This window comes from Sapajus apella, unplaced genomic scaffold, assembly GCF_009761245.1.
Source record: "Sapajus apella isolate SASKATOON/1434 unplaced genomic scaffold, GSC_monkey_1.0 scaffold92, whole genome shotgun sequence".
In the NCBI taxonomy this organism is placed as follows: Eukaryota; Metazoa; Chordata; class Mammalia; order Primates; family Cebidae; genus Sapajus; species Sapajus apella.
The window spans coordinates 3,263,538-3,286,042 of NW_022437032.1; positions in this window are offsets into that span (position 1 = coordinate 3,263,538).

Genomic DNA, 22,505 nt, shown 5'->3' on the forward strand with positions numbered 1-22,505 from the left:
ACACCAAGGAAATTAAAAGAAGTGACTTTCTGCATGGGATTATTATTTATACACGAGGAAAATGTTGAAGAATGTGTGCCAAAAACAATAGTTTTAGAAGCATTGGTCAGCTGCTGATCCATCTGACAATAATTAGCTAGCAAGAGCCATTGTCTGTCTCTTCAGGCCATGTCAGGGCTGATATCATGAAGCCAGACCATCTGAAAATAAAAGGCGGATTATTTTTCACTCCCTGGTATTATTGTCAGTCTTTAAAGGCATCAGCTCATGGGAGAACAAAATCTAAACAACAAATAACAACCATTTTTTTGAGTTCTTCCTAGATGTCAAGTAATAAAGTATTCTACACATATTAACTCATTAAAATATTGTAGAAAACTATGATGTACATACCATCTCCATTTCCATTTGAGGACAATCAAGGTCTGGAAAAGCTAAAGAACTTCCTGAAGGCAAAATTTCACACCCTTTAAGAACCTTGGAGGGCAAGTAATTTGTGGATCCAATGTGGCTTGTGCCAATTTTTAATCTTTGAGTATAAGCCAAGGCAACACAATAAAAAAAGTACAACAGTGAAGTGGGTACCAAGGCATAGAGGCAGTCCAGACTCGATTTTACTCCAACACCCGTCCATCTAAAATTTCCCTCCAAAGACACAGGTAAAATGCAATTTGTTTCATCATAAGCCTCAGGAGTTTACTTTAAAGACATGATTACCCAGAGTCAATGAGAGCCGTCTATAGTTTCTTGTTTCAAGAATATTTCTAACCTAAAGAAATACAGGATAGCTCCAAAGTTTCACTGGAAATGCCAGCCTGCGAATTACACAAAACATAGAAATTTGGCATATTTGCAAATTTGCAAACCCTTTCTCTCTGACCCTCTGATCTTCTTTGGTGGCCCCAATGGCAAAGCCCAACAGGAAGCTGGATGCAGTCAGAGGCAGTTTGACTCACCTCCATCCAGGTGAAAGGAAATGGGATCAGGAACCTAGGCTGCAAAGGAAGTACTGCCTGCACCACCCAGCTGGAGAAGCCTCTTCACCTGGCTAAGGCTCAGTGTCTTCATCTTTAAAATGAAAATGCTAAGAGCATCCCCTTCATGGTGCTGATGGGAGGCCTGGGTGAGATGAGACAAGCAAAGTACCTGGTAAGGACACTGGTAATAGTAGCTACAATAATGGTTTGAGTACGTAATGCCCCAGCTTGGTTTTGAAATAGTCACTGAACTCCGCAGTGAAACCATGGTAGAATAAGGGCTGTCAGCTTACAGCTTGGCCTACTGCTGCTCTGACAGATCGTTGGGCTTCTGATGGGGCTTTATGCTCCACAGCTGAGCAACTCTAACTGGGGGAATGAAGTTCAATCCATGATCAATCACAGATATGCAAAATTTCTATTTCCTGTATAATTCACAAGCTGGAATTTCCCGTGAAACTTTGGTGCTATCCTGTCTTTCTTTAGGATAGAAATATTCTTGAAACAGAAGAAATTGTAGACAGCTCTCACTGCCTTAAGGGTAATCATGTCTTTAAAGTAAACTCCTGGGACTTATTACGAAACAAGTTGCATTTTACTCGTGCCCTTGGAGAGAAGTTTTAGATGGATGGGTGTTGGAATGAAAGCTTCTTGAAGCTGATCTTCTTTCAAAGGGAAAGAATGTGCTTTCAATTTTTGGTGGTGTACAGTGGATTATTTTTATACCCATTCCTGAGTCTTTCATTGGAACACATACTGGCTATCTGCTGCCATAACAGTGAGGGAATTTTCCACTCTAAACTGTGATCCTGTTTTATCTTTATGATGTGCAAAGGAAATGAGTGTTTGGCTGGAATTTGCAACTTTTAACCCATCTTCTCCTGGGAGCCCAAGATTCAGCACTAGTTTTGGCCAACATTTGTTGGACTCCTTCTATGTGTGTGATGTATTGTGCCAGCATCTTGAGTTGTTATATTCTAGACGTAGTTGTAACTGGGGCGAACTCAAGGAAGGGGCAAGGACTAGGTTTGGAAGGGATTATCAGAATCAGTGAGGCTCTCAGCAGGAAGGAATACACACTTAACACTAGGTAGTGGAAGGAACATTTAATACAGGGACAGCTTACACAGACGGAGGCAAGGTTTAAGGAGAGCAGCAAGGTACAGAGCTGGACATCTGTCATAGTGAAAGCAGGAACTGTTCACCAGCCCGGGCATGAAGGACAAAAAGAAAAAGTGCCACCAGAACCAAAGAGGTGACTGAAGGAAGGAGGACACCTGAGAGCAGACCTAGAGCCTTAGTTAGGGTGACACAATCAGCCATGGGAATGTGGGGAGGGTGGGGGAGGATGCACACCTCAAACCCTTTCTCTCCCACCCCCGACCTTCTTTGGTACCCCTAGTGGCCACGCCCAATAGGAAGCTGGAGGGCAAAAGGCCTATCAAGGCAGACCCCATGGTGCACCGTGGAAGTGACTGGGAGGTGTATCTAGAGAGACATAAAAGAGATCTGACGTGTGGCCCAGGAGGATGGCATTCTTTATCTGTGATATTTGGATTTCGTGCAAGAAACATGCATTAAAATGAAGGAGGAGAAAGAGAAAGAGGAAAAGAAAGAAGCAAGAAAAGGCATAGTAGGGAAGAAAGACAAGTAAACAAGCAATTACATACAGAGGAAGTGCGTTCCTGCAGCAAGCACTGGTTGCTATGGGAACGCCGAAGCGAAGTCCCTCCTTCAGGCTGGGGGAGTCAGGTGAGGCCTCCTGAAGTAGGAGCATCCATTTGAGTTGAAACCCGAAAGGCCAGCAGGAATCTACCAGGTGAGAGGGCCAGGGATGACCTTTACAAAGGCCCTGATGTGAACCGAGACATGACTGGCTCTTAGAGGTGAAAGGTAAGTTTGGGGAGAGGCAAGAAGGAAGATCGGTGAAGGAAGCAGAAGGAGGACTAAAAGGAACCTCATATGTGACAACAAAGAGCTTGGATTTCATTCTATAGAAAATGAGGAGACATAAAGTGATAGGAATAAATTGATACTTTTCATGTTTTCCTCCAACTTGACTCTCAGGAAGTACATTTGATGCTGTCAATCTTTAGCAAACACATAACTGTTTGTCCCTGTACTTGACAAAAAAAAAAAAGAAAAGAAAAAAGAAAAAGTGTGTGGCGGAGATTGGTTTGTCGTTTGAATCCCTGGCAAAAATCCAAATGATGAAAAAAATTAAAAAAGGAAAAAACACAGGTGGCTCCTTTGGTTAGGTGAATGTTTCCCTGACAAAGGAAAGTGCTGATGTACCTCTCCGCTAACCGCTGCATGCCTGAATAGAGATACCAGCATTTCAAAAGGCAACCTGACACACCTTTGGCATTTAAGAAACAGAAGTCTTAAGCCTCAGCATCATGAGCCGAGCCCAGATTAATGACCTTTCAGACTATAGGCTCAAGGAATTAGAAATAGGTCAGCCCTACAAAGAATTTTAAGAAATCACTGAACCACTGCAAATTAGAAACTTCTCATTGGTTCCACCCACCCCTGAGAAAGTGACCCTCCCCACGTCCTGGTTGTCTCTGCTTCATCAGCTCCCTTCATGTTGGGTGTTGGGAGAACAAATACAGACGTCCTGCAAAAACATTACCTTTGGTGTGAAACAAAGGAAATATAAAAAATAGAAGTATGCCAATTCTTCATTGGGCTCCTCTTTCACAGGCCACCAGTTCATGGAGAAGGGGTGATTTTCATAACCAAGTGTCCTTGGCATATTTGTCTTTTATCGTAAGGCATGGGTATGCAATAAATAAATTCTGCAATATAGTGATCCGACTGACAAAATTCCCAGGTCATGGTTTTTACCTTTATCTTGATGAAATTTGTTCTGAAATTTTAAGTTTGGCCACAGAGACCATATTCTCATACCCTGGCACTGGATAACCACTGGTGGGAATCTCCAAAATCCTAACAAATCAACATCGCCTTTGTTGAATTAGTCACTGTGTCTCTCAGGAAAGCAGAATTCTACTGATTTGACCTTACTTTCTCTGGGTTCCAAAAATTTGCTATTGAGGTATCAGCATCAGCGCTCACCTGATGTCAGTGTCTAACAAACCACAGATTTTCTCAAACTGAAGCCTATTTCCTGGCCCTCACTGTTCTGCCTGTCCACGTTCAGGTTTACATTTCTGCAAAGGGCTATAAGAACCATGGCTTTGCCATAAACGTTCTGTCCAGGATAGTTACTCCTTTCTGGGGCAAATGGCTCCTACTCTACTGTCCCATCTCACCGTGGTAAGAAATGGTCATAGCACTCCTGCCCACTTCCTGACCACATGAGTGGGCACTATCTGGGCCAATAGTCCCACAATTTCCCTTGGCCACAGCGATGAGTCCAGGGATGGCTCTGGGTCTGAAGTCAAGGCCAGTCAGAGAAACAGGGTAAGACTCTCATAGTGAGTGTCAGACTGGGCCAAAGCCCTAGATCCATTTACATCTGAAACCAGCCCACTCCATCCTCCCATAGCCTGGTTAAGCAAGGCAGTCAGTGTCCCTCTTTGGTGTAAGATAAAACAGTTTGATTTCTCTATAAACTGACGAAGTCCTGATGACTATATCACGCCCTTCGTGCTTTTTAGAAAACATAGTTCTCAGTTCTTTCTACACATTAAATTTACTTACTCACAGGATAGCGATGGAATATCTGAGGTCCTTGGTTCGGCCGAGAGGAGTGAGCACTGTATCTCATCTCCCAATATTCTCTCCAACGGGTCACAACCACAGATACACACGAAGGCTTGGTTTTGCTGCTGGAAGGAGAGGAAAGAAAAGACAGCAGGAGTGTCAAGGCATCAGTGCCTCCATCCCTGTGGACCCGATTTGACGGTATCTGGCTAGAGGACGAAAGACTAGAAGCTGCAGGACCCATTTTCACAAGAAAGTGTGTGAGGCCATGAGCTCCAGGCCCCTGCCTTCATGCCCAAGGGGCATAAGCTGTGACAGATTCAGAAAGGCCGTGGTGTTTCCCATCTCTGCAGAGAACTCAGCGCCAATTCCCCAGGCATGCAACTGAAAGAGCACTTCACATGGAATCCCGTGCTTGATCAATGCTTTGCTGTTGCAGACTTTACATAATGTTTAAAGTTATTTAAATCACTGTTAAAGAAGAGGCCCCATATTTTCATTTTGCACTGGATCCTCCAAATTATGCATCCAGTCTTGCTGGAACCAGCACTTGTTGGTGTCCCAGAGGTTGTGAGGTAATAGCTTGTATATGAAGTGCATCATCAGGAAGGTGATGGAAAAACTCCTTCAACTGCTTTTGTAAACCAGTGGAAACCAGAGAGTGACTGGAAAGGAGAAGAACATGGAGGATGGCTGCAGATGGACTTGACTGTGGTTCCATGAGAGAGGTACTCTTTTGGAAGTTCCTAGAAAGTACTGGGGAGACTTGCTTGGGTTGAGTCAGAGGAATGGACTCTGAGCCTACAATCAAGTTAATGGGAGACTCAGAGCATTTAAATGGGGGAATAATACATTTTAAAAAGCCTTTAGGGGCAGAATCTCTGGAATCAGACTGCCTGGGGTTTCATTTTTTGTAATTCATAGCTGTGTGACCTTGGTCAAGTTACCTAATCTCTCTGTACTTCATTTCCCTCATCTATAAAATAAAGCTAACTTTGTACCTATCTCATCACATTTTATTAAAAATTATGTAGGATAATACATGCAAAGCAAATAGCACAGTGGCTGGCACACATAAAGTAAATCTTTAATAAAAGTTAGCTGTTATTAAAATTATACATACTTTGGGAACAAGTAATTCTAGGTATTTGAATAACTACCTAATAAAATTGTTAAGAATTATATGCCTTTTACTACGAGCTAAGAAATGTTCTAAATCAGTGACACTCAGACGTTTAGATCTTAAGATGCCTTCACCCTCATAGAAATCTTTGAGCTTCCCAAAGAGTTTTTGTTTCTATGGCTTATGGCAATCAATATGTGCTATGTTAGAAATTAAAACTGGGAAAGTTTTAATATATTTATTTATAAATTCATGCTAAAATAATAAATTAATAATAAATGACAGTGAATCCATTACGTGTTCATATAAACAACATATGCTTATAAAAATAAAACTATAGTTTCCAAAACAAAAAATAGTGAGAAGTACATTTGTAATGCTTAGTTGTAGAAAACAATTACATTTTCATATATTTTCTGGTGATAAGTTTCCAATAACATATTCTTCTGGTTAAAGCAAGTATATGAGGAAAATCCAGTCCCATACATATGTGTATTTAGAAAAGTGAATTTTAAAAAGCTTTTCAGATAAGTAGGGATTTTCTTCTTTGATACTACACCAAAACTCAACAAGTAATAATTTTATTAAAGGTTACTACAATGTGGAATGTGAAATCGTATTCTGTAGATTTTTCATACTCTGTTACATTAAAATCCATTTGGTCTATCTTGCAATTTGAATAGATCTTTAATGCATGCATGATTTCGTAACATCATATGTTGGTCATTTGGAAAATACTGACTTAGCAAGTCATGATACTGGCATATTTCATATCATCAGCATTCTTATCAGAAAAGTATTTAAGCATGGGGAAGCTGTCAAGCTCACAGCGGTGGGTTTAACTTTTACAAAATTCTCGTTTTTGCTTGAAAATAAGAATTTTTTCATTGGTAACAAATACCACTTGCAGTTTTCCTTGCAGTGATACTCATTTTGCTCATTTTCAAAAAAAACAAAAACAAAACTGCCAGATTCTGAGGTCTGAATTACTATAATTTGTCAGTCATTCTTCCAAATAAAAATGGTGTTTTTTGGAACATCTACTTCAGCTCCCAACTCAATCCTACAAGCGTTTTCCTAGAAACCATCATGATGCCCTACACAGAAGTGCTTTCTATGTACTTCCCTTTTCATCACACAGAATATTAAAAATATCAAGATTTAATAAAATTAAGAAATGTTATTTTGTCATCAAGGCTGTTCTTACGTTTCATTTTTTTTCCCCTTCAAGTATGCGTGGTGCAGAATGCCATGACTGCTAGCATAGTTGGTGCCACCACTTTGTCATACTAAGGCACCACAGTCTACCCAGCATCAATCTTGCACCATTATTTCAAAAGTCAACTCAGTGAAAAGGCAAATTACTTCTTAATGTTTTTATGAACATACTTTTGATTTTGTGGATCCTACGTCTCTGAGACCCTTGGGATTTCTCAAACCACACCTACTTTGAGGACTGCTATTCTAAACTACTCTATCATACTCGATTAATTATCACAATAACTCTAAAACATGGGTGTTATTATCCCCATTTTATAAATAAGAAAATTGAGGTAAAGCGAGCCTACTTAAGATCATATAGCCACCAAGAAGGACCAGGATTTAGCTGGAGTGTGTGCTCTTAACCACTATGATGAAATAGAGGTGTGGTTGTTATCTGCATATTTTACAACCACAGTTTTTCGAGACATTTTCTATGGTGATGAGAAAAAAGAAAAAGAACCTAAAGCAAGACAGACAAAGGAATAAAGAGAAAGATCAAAAGGAGGAAATTATCTCTGATGAAAGATTACCATTTATCCATGAGATTACAATACCTCCCTGGGCACAGTCAGAACACAGCACACTTAAAATCTCATTGATTTACAATACAATTTAGATATTTTTCTGAAACCACGTAATATAAGAACAAGTGTAAACTAAAAGGCTTGGATGATAAACTTGGGTCAGCATCAGAGTTCAAGGAGAAGGTGGTTAGGACTGAGCCAGGTTCTCAACAAGCAGCACATTCCTTTCTCTTTAAAGGCAATTTATCAGGATTTATCCAGGCCTGTGAGAACAATCCCTTAAGACCATCCAATTTCCTTTCTTTCTAATTCCATACTTAGCAGAGCAACCTTCTGATAATTAATTTGGTTTCTCAGGTAAGTCAATACCAGGAAAGAGACTGATTGAGTTATTGTGCCGGTTATATCGCCTGCTGTAAATGAATAAATTGGTTTGTGGATTTATCAATCTACTTGCAAGAGTTCAGTGTGCAAACACCACTTTTCCTAGGGTGCTCTGTCATTTGACTAGTAGACCTGCAATGCTACATGACCAGAGAGAGAAGTGCTTGTCTAAGACTTTCGTAATCCTGGCCATTCTTGTCATAGGAGGTACCACCCTGTGTTATGTCAAGGATACTAATATTCACTCACTCCCTGGGTTGCCATGTTGACAAGCCCAATTTTCAGTAGAGCTCCCTGGAACCTTAAAATGCATGACTCTGCTTCCATGTATTTTGTGAAAAACATGCGGAAAGACTGTTTTTTAAGCTATTTATTTAGTTCTGAGTTACTCATTTGCCCAAAACTTTCCGGCAATCATTATGTATAGCAGAGAATGCTGCCCCGACCACCTCATTTAAATGTACAACTCACACCTGCCCACACCACCAGGGACCCTACTTATTTCTCCTCCCCTGCCTTATTTTCTTTATGGAATTTATGAACATAAGATGCTGATGCAGGACAGGCAATCCCAGATTGGAGTTTAGACCACAAGGGTTCTTGGCTTCACCCAGGAAACAATTCAAGGGTGAACAAGTGGTAGCGTAGAAGAAAACAGCTTTACTGAAGCGGTAGTGTCGTAGCTCAGGCAGTGTTACAGCTCCATGACTGCTCCTGCAGAGCTGGGCTACCCCATGGGTAGTGTGCTGAGATCAGTAGCTCAGGGCAGCTTTGTGCCCATATTTACACTTACTGTAAATGACTTGTAGATTAAGGGCCAGTTGATGCAGAAATTTCCAGGGGAAGGGTGGTAACTTTTGGATTCTTGGGTCATTGCCATGGAAAGGGGTGGTAACTCCCGAGTGTTGCCATGGCAATGGTAAACTGACATGGCAGACTGGTGAGGTGTCTTACGGAAAGCTGCTTCCATCAGGTCCCTGTTGTAGCTAATCTTCAATCTGGTCTGGTGTCATCAGAACCTGACCTCCAGGGTTAAGTCCCACCTCCCACCTCAATACAACAGATATAATTTATCTTTCCATAGATCTAATTTATCTTGTTTATTCTCTATTTTCACCATGAGGGCTAATATTTTTGTGTTTTATCCACTACAGTAACCCCAGCACTTAGAGCAGAATAGAACCTAGTAGATATCTAACAAATACTGGTTGAATTAATAAACTCACTAATTTCAAGTTAATTTCTTATATGTTAAAATGATTTTTTTTTCTTTTTAGTTTTTAGGTCTCAAATATTTTAGAGGTCCTTAAAACCTGTATAGACTGTAGGTACTCTGACTTGAGGTGGGGGTCCTCCCACAGCTCCCACCTTGTAGGTACAGAGCACTTGATACTTGTTACTGGAGACAGCAGACTCTGCTGTTCTCCTCTCACGCCACCTTGAATCCTTCTTAGAGTCTCTTGTGGGTCCTATCCCCACTCCCCACTTTCTTTGGGCTTTTCCTATACCTGTGATTCTTTTTAAGGAGCTGCTGCAGGCTATGGGGGCTGCTTTGCTTCCAGGGAAGAAAGCCAAAAGTGCCTGGGAATTTATGCATCTCCCAGTGGTTCTTAACCAGGGACCAATCGTAGGGGGAGTATGAAAGCCGACTTCTTTTTCTGCCAGTTGAGAAAAAAATCTGGGGTGATATTTATACTCCTGAGCTCCCCAGAGTATCGGGCTGAGGCTGGGATTTGCCTGAAGTCACACCTTGCCTGGCTTCTTTCTCTTCCCTGGGCTGCTTCTCCCATCACCCTACACAATTTTGGGGAACATTATCAGTAAATCCTTGCCCATGAATCCTCATCTCAGGTTTTACCACTGGAGAAACTGACCTGGCATCCCCACAAGAGACTCATGCAACATGTGCTTAAGAGTTCCTTAGGATGAAGTTCACTGTGGCTACTGCTGCTGCTTCCTGCATGCCCAAGAATCCAGGTAGGACCAGGTACCTCTGTCATCTTCTTCATGGAGCTAACGGCCTTCTGTATGCATAGCCATCCCCAGACAAATACCTGAGAGGAGGGAGAAACTGCTGGATGAAACAAGTTTTAAAAAATGACCACATGATGTTCGGAAGCACAAAGGTTGGAAAACAGTGCCAAAATATTGAGAAATGGGTTCAAGCTCAACTCACCTACAGATTTATTATGCGACCCTAAACGAGCCTCCATTTGATCAACTCCAGCTATCTTGCCCTCTAAGTTCAAGTCTGTGTTGAGCTTTTGATTCTCCCAAAGAAAATTATACCACTGCAATAGCTCTTGTTTCCAGCCTGCTTGTTTGAATTAAAGCTTTGCAGCATTTTAGTTTATGGTATCTCTGGGGAGGAGTGAATATGTCAGTGTAATTAACTCATCTGATGAGAGAGGTCTTGTTTATTTCCCCTACAAAATAACAGGTGGTGGTTGAGCTCTGATACATTATGGTGATATGAAATGCATTTAGAATAAATCACATTAAATAAATAGGGAAACAAAATGATTTCGAGGTACATTTTTTATTGTTTTAAACTAAGTTTTGAAAGTGAACGGCTGCATACCAAAAAGCCACACAACTGCTACTCACCTCCAATCTGCTTCTTTGAGAAAGGGTTAATGGCATTTTTAGGTTCAACCGACTAGCACTACTAGAAATTTGAGTACTGTTCTCAAATTATTATCCAGTCACTGGCTCTCTGAGCATCCTCTTTTTGCATGGGACATGGCAGTCTGATCAACTTGGGTGATCAGTTAGAACAACCGTATGCATTTCATTTCACAAAATCCACAATGACATGCATTTCATAAACATGTAAGAGTAACACCATGTGCTGGGCATTAAGTAAATAAAAACAAATATAGAAGAGTCTTTGCTATGGGAACTCACAGTCTAAAGAAATATTGTAAATAAAGAGACACTTCCAGGTATTAAAATTGTAAAGAATAGTATTCCTTCCTCCAAACACTTTTTATTTTTTGAGATGGAGTCTCACTCTGCCTGGAGTGCAATGGTGTGATCTTGGCTCACTGCAACCTCTGCCTCCTGGGCTCAAGTGATTCTTGTGCCTCAGCCTCCTGTGTAGCTGGGACTACAGGCATGCAGCACCATTTCTAGCTAATTTTTGTATGTTTTTAGAGAGAGGGTTTCACTATGTTGCCAGACTGGTCTGGAACTCCTGAACTCAAGTGTTCTGCTTGCTTCAGCCTCCCAAAATGCTGGGATTATGGGTGTAAGCCACCATGCCCGGCCAACCTGAAAAAACTTAATGAAACTTCAGATATTGATTTTTCTTTTTTTACAATTAAATGAATCAAGATCCTAGAAAGCAAGAACAAAAAATAATGTCAGCAAACCAGAAATGATGAAGAATTCCCTGATGTGGTGCAAGGTGAGAATGTTTGATTGGAGGTGCAGAGAGAGTAGGTAGAGAAAAGCTGTCAGAAGAAGACTCTGGTGTAAGGGAAGGGGAAGGAAGGTGGGAAAGGAGGAAGGAGAAAGTGGAGGGGAGGCACCAAGGAGATAAGGAGGGGTAGAGGGAAAGAGAATGCAGAAAGAAAGGAAGGAAGGGAAAGAAGGTAAAAGTGAAGAAAAAGAAGAAAATGGTGAAGAAAGGGGGACAGAAAGGGGGAATAGAAAAGAAAAAGGGGTAAGTACTTGGAAAAATGGATAGGGTAGAAAAAGGAAGCAAAAGGGCTGGGGAAAAGGAGAAGGAGTGGACAAAGTGAGAGAGCAGAGCAAAGCTGCATCAGACGGAGGAGGACAACGTTATGACTTTTGGCTCCTAATAGAACTCCAGCCTCAGGGTCTCCAATCAGAAGCAGCAAAGAGGGCCCTTATGAGACTAAATGAGGATCCTCAAAGATAGTAGGTCCTTGTCCCTGGAACCTGTGTGCAAAAAAGAGATCTTTGCATATATGGTTTAGTTAATGACCTTGGGATGAGGGGAGGATCCTGGCTCACATTTGTCTCATGCCTGGTTGGTGGAGGGCCTTTCAGCTGCCTCCCTAAATGCCCTGCCTTCAGGATCACCTGGACCCTTATTGCCAATGGTATTGACCTGACTCTACTCAGGAAACAGCCTGTTTAGCTAGAAGCCTATGCCAATGGCCAAATCCTCACCAAGAGTTTGATTATATTTTCTCCTCAATCCTCAGCATGAGAGAATCCCAACAACTGGGCTATTTTTGAGTGGCATTTTGCATCTTTTGCAAGATTCAGAATATGAAATTGCAACGTATGCATTTTTCTTTTGATTCCTCATGCCTTTTGAGAAGCTCTTTTCAACTGTTCAGTCTCCTTCCTAGTTGGGGCTAAACTTCACCTGCTATAGCCTGTTGTGTGTGGCCCCTTCTGGTACCCAGATACCTGTCCCAGTATTCCAGAAAACTGGTTGAAGCTGGACACTTTCTGGAAAACGAGCAACAAGAAAAGACCACAAGCCTTAGGGATGATACCAACAAAACACTGCCCTCTGTCATTTTCATGAAGGACATGCTCTACTCAGTCTGCATGGTGGCATGCCCCAAAATTCTAACAGGATTTGAAGTTTTGAATAATCCCAGGCATTGGTTGAATCCTGCCTCTACCATGTTTCTGCTTGTGGTCCTGGGCCAGTTCCTCAAAGTCTCTTGCCCTGTGTGTGTGTCATGTATAAACTTGAGATTGGTGCAACAGTGCCCAACCTATGTGGTTATCATGAGCAAAGAGATGTACTAAGTTACACACTAATACAGTGCTTAACAAAGAATGTGTCCAATCAACATTATCATAATAAAAATAATATCATTGTAATTATTTATGTTGGCCATTTAGATCTAGGATCATGCAAAGAACGGTCTCTATGGTACTTTCATTTCTGGAAAAGCTACCCCTGCTTACACACATAGAAAGCCATTCTAACTCATAGGATAGCTAAAATGTAGTCACTTTTAAACAAAACAGAAAAATAAATATGTTGAATAAAACATGATTTTTCATTTACTCTGAATGTTGATGTTTGAAGGAAAACGTATAATGAAGGATGAAGAGAGAGAGGAGGTACCAGTTTTATAGGATCTTGATACTCAGTATGGTCCGCCTCATTAACATCACCAGGAGCTCCTAAGAAAAGAAGTCCAGGCCTCACCCCAGTCCTCCTGAATCAGAATCTGCATTTCAAATGATCCCAGCTAATGCCCACCCACATTAAAGTATACAGTTAGCAACACTCTCCAGGGCTTAAAGCTGGTGGTGCTAGCTCTTCACGAAGTCAATTTTTACTTTGGAAAGTCTAGGTGACTTTTTCTAGATATGTGTCTCATTATCATAACTTTTATACTTACCAGTAATTATTAAGCATTTTTTATTTTATTTATTTATTTATTTTTAAAGACGGGGTTTCACCATGTTGGTCAGGCTGGTCTTGAACTCCCGACCTCAGGTGATCCGCCCGCCTTGGCCTCCAAAGTGCTTGGATTACAGGCGTGAGCCACCACACCCGGCCTTATTAAGCCTTTTTTAAAAGTTCAGACATTAAAATGGAGATAATGTTGGTGAGGAGAAAGAGAGGGACAGAGACAGAGACAAACAGTTAAAGACAGATTTTCCTAAACGACTGCAGGACAAGCCTCAGAGGCTATGGGGCCCGGGATCTAGTTGCCAGGCAGACTAGCTGCAGCACTGAGATTGGACAACATTGGTTTCAGTTCAGATCCTGCCTTTCTTCTAAATCCTATGGTGGCCATGAATAGACGATCCAAAGAGGATGTTTCCTTATAAACCGGTGGTGCTCCAGGCCTGACTCAAGTGAGTGCTTGCACTGGATTTTGAAGAAAAGAAGGACCAGAAAAAAATGAAAGAACACAGGATTTGGAGTCAGAGTCTTGAGTTCAAATGCTACTAACACCATCGACTCACTGGTGGGAAATGTAGCACAGAACCAAGAGCCTAAGGGTCAGTTCAGGCCAGGATTCAATGCTCAGTCCTCCAGGGGCCAGTGTTAGAACATGGGTATGTTAGAAAACCACCCTACTATGGTCTGAATGTTTCTGTCCCTCAAAATTTATCTGTTGAAACCCTAACCTCCAGGGTGATGGTATGAGAAGGTGGGGCCTTTTGGGAGGTGATTTGGTCATGAGGGCAGAGCCCTCATAACTGGGTTGAGTGTCCTTATAAAACAGACCCAAGGGAGCTCATTTGTCCCTTCTGCTGTGTGAGGACAAAGCAAGAAGGTGCCATCTGTGAACTGGATCCAGAGTCTGTTGATGGCTTGATCTTGGACCTTCCAGCCTCTAGAACTGTGAAAACCAAATTCCTGTTGTTTATAAGCTACCTGGTCTACGGTACTTTATTATAGCAGAAGGAAAAAGTATTTGGTTACTTTTCCTAAGTCAGATTATTTGCTGTCAGTTATAGCAAGCTTCGACTATACAGAGTCCTATATGGTTGTCCTGATTGAAAGCAGGTAGAAGCAGCATAATAAATACAGGAAGTGCAAAGGTATCCTTGTGAATCAGGAGTTACAGGACAACTTGAATTGTGTCTGGTTCAAAGACCTATTTTGTTTCTCGAAAAGTGAAAAATAAATAAACATCAGAGTATCCATAGTAATCCAGATTTCTGGCTTCTTTTAAGGAAATTTGTTAATATTGAAACCACATTTAGGCAGGATAACAAGAAAATGGTGCTGGTCTTGGCTTATTCCTATAGAGTTCAGTGAAACAGTACCCTCCAGTCTCTGTTTTCTTACATGTGCCTGATTTACCCAGCTGCGTTGGCTGACAAATCTTAAGAAAGATTTCAATTTGCACCCTCTGCCATAAATGAGAGACCTCTGTTAACCAACTGGGGGCTAGCTGGAGTAAGGTTTATGTCCCATACTCAGTCTGGAACCCAGACTCAAGGGACCGAGGTCCTCAGTTCATAATGGGCATGTTATATAATCATAATGCAGAACAGTTATCATTTCATTTAAAAGTAGTGACTGCCGGAATTACATTTCCCATGTAAAACAATAACACAATTCCCAGTTGATCAGCAAATAAATAAGAGAAAACAGCTTTGTAATTATTTCGACAGTGGTCGGGCTCAAAGAAACCCATCAAATCCCATTTCATGAGAGAGATCGCTAAGCAGAATTGAGCAAACATTTTACCTGAGTCTAGTCCAACACATCCTGCTCCAAAGATGACTCCTGTAATGAAAATCTGTCGTTTGCAAATGACTCATCATCTGAAAGCTGTGCTGAAGATGCTAGAAATGCGGGTGATGCATGTGAAAATGAAATTAATCAATATGAAGATGAAGATCAGCAGTCTATCACAGCTGAGCTGTTTGATAGTAATGAAACCGGGGAAACAGACAGGGCTCAAGAAACTCATGAAAGTGCAGGAAATGTCAGCAGGAATCACGAATGTGTAACTATTGCTAGAAATGGAGAAACAAGGGTAAGCAGACAAAAGAACAGTATTGTGCTGGGAAACAGCGCCTTCCATTTCTACCTCCCTGGTCTAAGCCACCAGTGTTACTCCTACGTATTATGACACTGGACTCCTCACTTGCCTGACCCGCATCATGTTATCCTCACAGCAGCCAGAATAATGCTGTTGGAATGAGACTCATGTCAAGGCACCCTTCTACTCAGAATTTTCCACTGGCCTCTATGTCACTTGTCATTAAAGCCAACATCCCCACAATGACCTATGAGACCTGCATTACTGGGGCCCCATTTCCTCCCATTGCCCCTTCACTTACTCCAGGTACACCAACCAGAAACACAATATTTTCAAGACACAGCCGTGGCTCCTTCTTGGAGCACTAGCAGGTGCTCTTCCAAGAACTTTAAGGTGCCTCTCTCAGGCAACCTCAGAACTTGTTCCCTCACTTCTTTAGAGTCTCCCCTCACAAACCTTGTCTCAGCCCAGCCCGCCCTAGCCAACCTATCTAAAGTTACAACCCTCTTCTTATCCTAGCCAGAGAAATTCCCTACTCTCCATCTTCCTTCATTTTGTTCTTTAACATATTGTTATCTCAAATACACATATTTTAACCAAGCATCTGGTTTATTGTCTGCCTCACCCGTTAGCCTACAAGCTCCAGGAGATCAGGAAGTTTTGCTGATTTTGTTCACTGTTGCATCTCCAGCACCGAGATATGTACCTGAAATGCAGTAGATGCTTCGTAAATATTTGTCAAATACATAACTGTAATTTAGAGATGTGCAGGAAAAGGTTGATAACAATGCGTAAAAGAGATTTGTTAAATTTGCCAGAAATATGTCCAGGTAACAGCCCACCCCCCTCCCTCCCAGAGGATTTGTAAAGGGGGTGAGACAACATTAATCTTCTCCCAAGTGAACAGATAAAACAAAGGTTCTGGGACCACTAGAGCTGAACACTCTGCCTGCAATGGCGGTATCCTGGCCCTTTTTTCCCCTCTGTGGTAGTTATATAGTGAATCCCAGCCTGAAATCACTAGTCAGTCTCTCTCTTCCCCACTTCTTTATCAAGAATCAAAATGGATTGATTTGCAATTCAATTCAACAAACGTTTATTTACTGAATTGAATTTGCAAGTACATTAAGGCTTCAATGTGACATAAAGGGAAAATTGTGAAGTTAGTCTTACAATGAGTTTTACTTCCACTTATTTATGAAGATTAATGATAAATATTTGGCATCAATCTGATTGCTTTTTATTTGCACATGTCTTCTCTGAAAACCATTGATGGTAATTTGGCAGTATTTGGTGCCTATCTGCAAAACTACAGCAAAGGGTACGAACTAGGAAATGGTGCATTTACAAGATGTCCATTCCCAAAATTCATCAGCATCTGAGTGGGTCCTCCTCCTCTATGTAGAAAGCCTATCCTCTTATAAGGTCGTTCACTGCTTCGAGATAGACCCATGGACCAGGGAGGAGAGGCCACCTATATGTGTGTGTGTATATATATATATATATATATATATATATTAGACAGAGTCTCACTCTATTGCCCAGGCTGGAGTGCAGTGGCATGATCTCCACTCACTGCAATGTGCACCTCCTGGGTTCAAGTGATTCTCCTGCCTCAGCCTCCCGAGTAGCTGGAATTACAGGTGTATGCCACCACACTCAGTTAATTTTTGTATTTTTAGTAGAGACAAAGATTCACCATGTTGGCCAGGCTGGCCTTAAACTCCTGACTTCAAGTGATCCACCCACCTTGGCCTCTCAAAGTGCTGGGATTACAGGTGTGAGTCACTGAGCCCAGCCAGTAAGTATATTTTTCATTATCTTTTCTCCTTCCTTCAACTCTCTTAAAGGTCTCTTAAAGCTCTCTTAAAGGTCCAAGAAGCCCCACTGACAAATCATGCTTGTGTCTGAGTGCATTCTGTTTGCTCCCAAAATATTCTAGAGAAATGTTTCTCATCCTCATCACTGTTGACCTTTGGGGATGAAAATGTCTTTGTTGTAAGAAGCTGTCCTGGGCATTGCAGGATAGTAAGCAGCATCTTTGTCCTCTACCCACTAGATGCCAGTAGCACTCTCCTCCCGATCAAAACAGGTCTCCAGACGTTGCCAAATGTTTTCTGGAGGGCAAAATTGTCCTCAGTTGACAACTACTGTTATAGAATGAGTCTTTCCATAAATTGAATTATGTTTTCACCACCCAGTTAAAAATAGTACATAATTAGGCCCTATGAATGTATCACCATGTTATGTCATACATTCCATACATATTGTCATCCCTTCCTCTCCTCATGTGTTATCCCACCATACTTCAGCCTCTTGGGAGTGTCCTAATCAGGGAGCAATTTGGTTGTTTAAAAAAAAAAAAAAAATCCACTTAATTTAACCAAGTAAGAAGTATATGTCCTAAGTATGCACAAGAACTTCTCAGACCAGATAAGACAAAGTGAAGACTTACAGGACTTAAAAGTAGACAAGTAGTCAACTCTTTCTTCTCTCTCCTTCTTCCTTTCTTTCATACGCCACCCCCTCATCATTTGCCCTTCACATAATAGCAAGAGTGATACCTTCAAAATATAAATTTGGGCCAGGCACGATGGCTCACACCTGCAGTCCCAGCACTTTGGGGAGCTGAGGCAAGCAGAAAACTTGAGGCGAGGAGTTCAAGACCAGCCTGGCCATCATGGTGAAACCCCGTCTCTAATTTAAAAAAAAAATACAAAAATTAGCTGGGCGTGGTGGCATGCACCTGTAATCTCAGCTACTTAGAAGAATCACTTGAACCTGGGAGGGAGAGGATACAGGGAGCCGAGATTGTCCAGCTTGGGTGACAGAGCAAGACTCTGTCTCAAGAAAAACAAACATCACATCTACATAAATCTGGTCATGTCATTCCATGGTTTTCCATCATGCATTAAATAAAATCACCATGATGACAGTGACCTTCTGATCTGGCCACTGCTTATGTCTCAGACCTTATAACTCTTTCCCTTCCTCTCACTTCTATAGCCACATAAACTTTCTTGCCCTGCTATATATGCCCACATCTCATGGCTCTTGCACCCTCTCCCTTTGCCTATGGTGTCTTTTCCCCAGATAGCCCTGTGGCTTACTCCCTCATTTTATTCAAGTTCCTATTCAACTAGTACCTTCTAATAGATACCTTCTGCAGCTACTCTAGTAGCAAGATCCCCTGCCCCCATTTCTATCTATCCTCTATCTTGTTATTCTCTTACTCTTTCTTCATCGCCTTTAACTCTGTAACATAATTTCAGATGGTGTTATTTGTTTATTTTCTTTCTCTCACCTCAATTAAGCACATTCTGGGAGGTTAGGCCATTCCATTATCATAATTTCAAAGCCTAAAATAGACGCTGACATTTTAGTAGGTTCTCAATCAATATTTGTCAAGTGAATGAATATACATCTCATTCTTTATCCTTTGAAGAGGGACTCATAAGTTCAACATACAGGTAACCCATCATAGACAGTCCAAAATGGCAGCCTTAAACCTTGAGTCTGTGATAATCTTCATTTTAGGCTTCATTCCAGTTAATTAATCCAGTCTCAGTATCATTCTAAATTTGGAGTAAGATAGTGTCTTTTATGATCAGTCTTCACTGGGTGTCCGTTCTTTGTTCAAACAGCTGACATCAGAGATCAGGCTTCAAGGGCTAAAGCTCTTAAGCCAGGAATAGGGCAGATTCTCTTAGAAAAATGAATAGAATAGGCTAAGATGCTCGAATCTTCCCTATTGGGTATTTTAACTCCCCATCCTCCACTATCAATACTCTAAGACTTGCCTGACTGCTAATTTTCAGGGAGCCAGGAAATAAAATTCCTTCACAGAGCAAAAACTCAAGAGTTATGCTCTCAAGAAAAAATGGCTATGGTAATACATAGGCCAGAAACCATGGCAAGTAGGTGCTAACCCCAGCCTATAATTCACTCATGACTAAGAGTTTTCATCTTGACATCAAAGCAAAATGCCAAAATCAAAGTTGAAGGAGTCTGACCGAGGAGAAGAATGTAAAGTAGTCTCACAGACCATGAAGGCAAGAAGAAAGTATGCCCCAGTTAGAAATCAGATGCAGTACAGGTTCCAGTGTGGTTGGGTATACACATCGGAATGGATTTTCGGGGAGAAAAGGGAATATTGACACTCAAAGATTTAAGACAGGCAGGAAGACATAAGCATGTGGGTTTCTATGGTTGGAATATGTCCCTTGACCGCAGACTTGACTCATGTTTGTAATCCCAGGACTTCGGGAGGCCAAGGTGGGCGGATGACTTGAGATCAGGAGTTTAAGACCAGTCTGGCCAACGTGGTGAAACCCTGTCTCTACTAAAAAAGTACAGAAACTAACTGGGTGTGGTGGTGTGTGTGCCTGTAGTCCCAGCTGCTCAGGAAGCTGAGGCACGAGAACTGCTTGAACCCAGGAGGCAGAGGTTGCAGTGAACTGTGATCACATTACTGCACTCCAGCCTAGGTGACAGAGTGAGACTCCATCTCAAAATAAATAAATAAATAAATAAAATAAAGAATATTCCCTCAAATTTCATGTGCTGGAAATTTAATTCCTAATGTGACAGTTTTGAAAGGTGGGGCCTTTAAGAGCTGATTAGGTCATGAGGGCTCTTCCTTCATGAAGGGATTAATGTTATTTTCTTCTTTTTAATTAATTTTTTTTTTTTGATATAGAGTTTCACTCTTGTTGCCAGGCTGGAGCACAATGGCATGATCTCACCACAACCCCTGCCTCCCGGTTCAAGCGATTCTCCTGCCTCAGCCTCCCGAGTAGCTGGGATTACCGGCATGTGCCACCACACCTAGCTAATTTTGTATTTTTTAGTAGTGATCGGGTTTCTCCATGTTGGTCGGGTTGGTCTCGAACTCCTGACCTCAGATGATGCACCCACCTCAGCCTCCCAATGTGCTAGGATTGCAGGCATGAGCCACTGCGCCCAGATGGGATTAATGTTATTTTCATGGGAGTGGGTTTAGAATCACAAAAGTGAGCTTGTTACAAAAGCAAGTTTGACTCCCTTTCACTCCCTCAAACGCTCTCTCTCGCCCTTGTGGATAATTTCCACCACGTCATGATGCTGCAAGAAGGCTCTCAGCAGATGCCAGCACCATGCTCTTAGACTTCAAAACCTCAAGAACCATGAGCCACATCAATTTCTGTTTATTATAAATTATCTGGCTTGTGGTATTCTGTTATAGTAGCACAGAACAGACTAAGACATGGATTGAGCATGAGGAAATAATTAAGAAATGGAATTCTTACCTAGTATTTGATAAGAAAGTCTTTCACAAGAGGGTACACAGAGCAGGATGTCTGCTTACCGCCTTGGGATTATAGACCTAAGATTACAGATTTAAGATTACATCTGGTGTGGGAAGATGTGTGCTCTGTCCCAAAGAAAAGGCTGAGCTCAGCAGCAGGCAGTGACTGTAGCTGGGCGCTAGGCCCAGGAGATTTCTCATGGTCCTAATAACCAGCTTCCATCATGAACCAATCCATCATGTACACTACTATTTCCATGTAAATGTTATTAAAATGACACTAACAGCATGTCACTTCTTTGTTCAGAAGCCATCAGTGACTCATTGATGCCTAGTGGATGAAGTACAAACGCCTCAATTTTGCATTTACAACTTTCCATAATTTACACTAAAGACTTCATTGTACAAGAACCAAAGAATGCAGGACTGGGCGTTATGGGTTAGATTGTGTCCTCCAAAAAAGATACGCAAAATTTCTAACACCTAGAATCTCAGAACATGACCTCATTTTGAAATAGGGTCTTTGCAAATTCAACTAAGTTAAGGTGAGGTTATTAAAATGGGTTCCAATCCAACATTACTGGTGTCCTCATAAAAAGGGGAAATTTGGGCCTGGCACAGTGGCTCACGCCTGTCATCCCAGCACTTTGGGAGGCTGAGGTGGGTGAAACACAAGGTTAAGAGATCAAGACCATCCTGGCCAACATGGTGAAACCCTGTCTCTACTTTAGAAATACAAAAAATTAGCTGGGCATGGGGACAAGCGCCTGTAGTCCCAGCTACTTGGGAGGCTGAGGCAGGAGACTCGCTTGAACCCGGGAGGTGGAGGTTGCAGTGAGCCAAGATCACGCCACTGCACTCCAGCTTGGCGGCCAAGCAAGACTCCACCTTAATTAAAAAAAAAAAAAAAGAAAAGAAAAGAAAAGAAAAAGGGTGGGGGGAAATTTGGACATAGACAGCACAGAGGGAAGATTGTATGAAGACACACGGAGAGAGATGGCTATGTGACAATGGAGGTAAACAGTGGAGAGATGCATCTACCAACCCAAGGAACACCAAGGATTGCTGGCCTTGGCATCAGGAACTTCTTAGAAGTGTCAAGGAGGATTATCTCCTAGAGCTGTCAGAGAGAACATGATGCTGCTGACACCTTGACTTCATACCTGTAGCTTCCAGAACTGTGGTAGAATTCATTGTTTTTGTTGTTTTAAGCCACCTACTTGATAATACTTTGTTAAAAACTAACATATTGAAAAAGGGGCACACCAGCGTCTTCTATTTAATTTCACATGGGAGTAAAGTGAGCAATGTCTCAGTTTGCCTGGGTTTTCCCAGGGGTTTTCAGTGATAAAACCGGGAAAGTCCCAAGCACACTGGGACAAGTTGGTCACCTTGTGTGGCAGCCTCCTCCTTTAGTGGGCAGAGTTCCAGGGAGGATGTAAAGCAGCTTTCACAAAGTTCCTCTTTCAAGAGTAAGGTTAGGAAAAACTGTTAAGTAGGACATGGTAGCCTGAACCAATGTGCAGGGGCAAGGAAAGGTCAAGAGACCCTAAATATAAATTTAACACTAAGGTCCTAGAAATTGTGATTGGTGAACTAGTCTCCACAGAAGCTAAATCAGGAGAGAGATAAAGCAAAGGGTACTTCCACCTTGGAGATACGATGAGAAATAAAAACAGCCTCTATTTGGCCTTCCCAGAGCAGATTCACCACATGTTCCCCAGCACTGGTATTTTTTAAAAGTTTGTACTTGTTTATGGAATAGATAGAAAGATACCTTTTTAGCATGAATTTATTTCTTGTTAGGGTCGAGCACTTTCAAAT